The 2,457-nt window shown below is 43.4% G+C and overlaps 1 protein-coding gene across 1 annotated transcript in view; it reads right to left on the bottom strand.

The window, feature by feature from the left end:
* Positions 1 to 1,009, bottom strand: part of LOC110165441 (inactive angiotensin-converting enzyme-related protein-like) — a 6,195-nt gene extending 5,186 nt beyond the window's left edge. Inside the window, exon 1 of the mRNA XM_055150508.1 lies at positions 730 to 1,009. The gene's annotated coding sequence lies outside the window, so the exon portion shown is untranslated. The remainder of the gene's footprint in view (positions 1 to 729) is intronic.
* Between the last annotated feature and the right edge of the window lie 1,448 nt (positions 1,010 to 2,457).

The raw sequence follows: 2,457 nt of genomic DNA, 5'->3' as shown, positions 1-2,457 counted from the left end.
GAGACTTAGGCTGATCCAAAAGAGCATATGTATGTTTATTGTATTTATATGTTGTGACGTTGTTGTGTCCACTGTCCTCATGATTGTCTATTTATTTATTTATTTATTTATTTGAGACAGGGACAGCGCACAATTTTCACATTAACCTTGACAGGAGAGATGCATTGTACATCAGGTTGTAGCATCAGTGCTAATTTCCACCTGTCGTCCCTGGACAGGTTCATTGATTGATTGTATTTAACTGACCTTGACTATCAACTGTTCTGGAGACCTGGAGCATGTTTTGGGTTGATGGGGGAAACCGGAGGAAACTCATCCAGACACGGGGAGAAACATGCAAACTCCACACAGAAAGGCCCTGAGCGACCTGGGGATCGAGGTGCTAGCCACCGTGTATTTAACACAAAAAATATAAATAATAATTTTTAAAAGAATGACATCAGTAACATAATTCAAGTATTAATGATTCAAGTATTCAGGATCACAAATGTAAAACAGTATGAACTCAAAACTAACGGCAGCATTAGCATTAGCATTAGCATCGGTGACCTGACAGTTGTTTTGAGGTGATGCGTTCGCGAGACTCTCCAGTTTAGTAGTTCATATCTCTCTGAATCTGTAAACTATGTTTGTCGGCACCAGGCATTGGCTCCTACAGTTGGACATTACTTAAGTCATCAGACAGTCAATCGAAAACATGAAACAAAATGCATTTTAAAAGACACTTACCAAGGATGCAGCGAAGATGCCCTTCAAATAAATACGTGTGTGCGCATGTACGGATACGATGTACATAATTACTATGTACGTTTGTACGTCATATCCATCTAGGCTCCCAGAGCTTCGGAGTAATAGTAGAAAAAACTTCAAAATGGGCGGGATGTTTCCTCCACATGTGACCATCCTGCTTAAACAGAGAACGAGTCCGAAACATAAGCGCCCTTTTCCCAAAAGTTCTGCCAAATGTTCTGTCACAGGTTCTGTTAAAAGTTCTGCCAAAGATTCTGCCAAAGTTCTGCCAAAGGTTTTGTCCAAGTTTCTGCCAAAAGTTCTGCCAAAGTTCTGCCAAAGGTGTGATCTGAGCCGCACATCATCTTGTGCTGCGGTCGTCCTTTGTGTCCAGGGTAAATATAAAAATATCTTCAAAACTCGTTAAAACTGAGTTTAGTTTAGAACAAATATCTAGATTCAAGTCTCACAGGAGAACCTGAGTGCGAGTGTGAGGGGAGAGCGGTGTCCTGTCCTGTTTGTACAGTGGGGAGGGTGGGAATTTCCTGGCAACTTTGATTTTCAGTTTCCTGAGTCATTAGCCTTTATCAAGCAAGAAACTCTAACCTAAATATGAATAGGTGTAACTACTGCCTTTACAACAAGATCTCAGAGAACTACACTGAAAAATAATTCACAAAATCTACCCTACCAATTTACTTCTGTCCAAATTTAAAGGTTGTATGGAGGATTTTTTTTTTTTTTTTTCAAATTGTCAGTGATAGATTATAGATGCAGTAGCCTTGTAATTATGATGACCAAAAAAAAAGAGAATAAAAATTCATCAACTCTGGAGGTGGTGGGGTTAAACATTTGCCAATAGATAACGACACTGCCTCGTTATCTGTGAGCTGACAGGCTGTCAATCAAACTCCCTACGTTTCTAGTGTAACTGACTTGCCTGCGCCGCCGGTACGTGGTTTACGTACGACTGTCACGCAGTCCACAGACGCAAGACGCACAGACGCTGTTTACTCCACCAACGCAACAGTTCTTAGCGGCTTTTTTTGACCTATATCTTCCTCACAGTTCGCACAAAGTTTGTTGCGATGGCGACAAGAATCCAGGAGCAGTTCGCCGCAAAAGAAAGTCCGTTTTTGAGGTCGCTGAAAGAAGAAGACAAGGGGAAAAGCAGCGAAGCCAAACTAAGGTGATTCTTGAAGATTCATTCCAGCGATGGCGCGACTGAAGCAGACGAAGGGTCTAAAAGACTGAAGCACTGGTCCACAAAATTACTCCTGGACAGGAAACTTCTGCTTATTATGAAAACGTACTTTATTTCCAAGAGCGAGACAAACGTTTTTCAGGACACGAAAGCGATATCCTATGTCTGAAAACGTAATTTTCAAGGCAAAGAAAGAGTCCGCTTGCTGCTGCGTGTTGTAGCTAGTTCATTTGCACTGAATCTCCGCGCACTCTTCTCTGCACCCCTTTCCTGCTCCTGTCCCCGCTGCCCGATCCGCTCTTCCCCTGCTTCCTCACTTCTCCGGGCACGGAATCTCCGCACACCGCTCTCCTCTCCCCTCTCCTCTCTCCTCTCTCCCTGCTCCTCACTTCTCGTCCGTGAACGAAATGTCCACGCACCCGCTCCCCCCGCTCCTCACTTCTCCGTCTTGTCTAACCAACACTGTAGTTAGTTGTTTACAAGTCATGTGCAGCACCGGCTGTAAACAAACCTGTTTCTGGCGT

The sequence above is a fragment of the Boleophthalmus pectinirostris genome, unplaced genomic scaffold (genome assembly GCF_026225935.1).
Source record: "Boleophthalmus pectinirostris isolate CB_2022bp ecotype Guang Dong unplaced genomic scaffold, ASM2622593v1 HiC_scaffold_14, whole genome shotgun sequence".
NCBI classification, from domain to species: Eukaryota; Metazoa; Chordata; class Actinopteri; order Gobiiformes; family Gobiidae; genus Boleophthalmus; species Boleophthalmus pectinirostris.
This window is presented reverse-complemented; position numbering and strand designations above follow the sequence as displayed.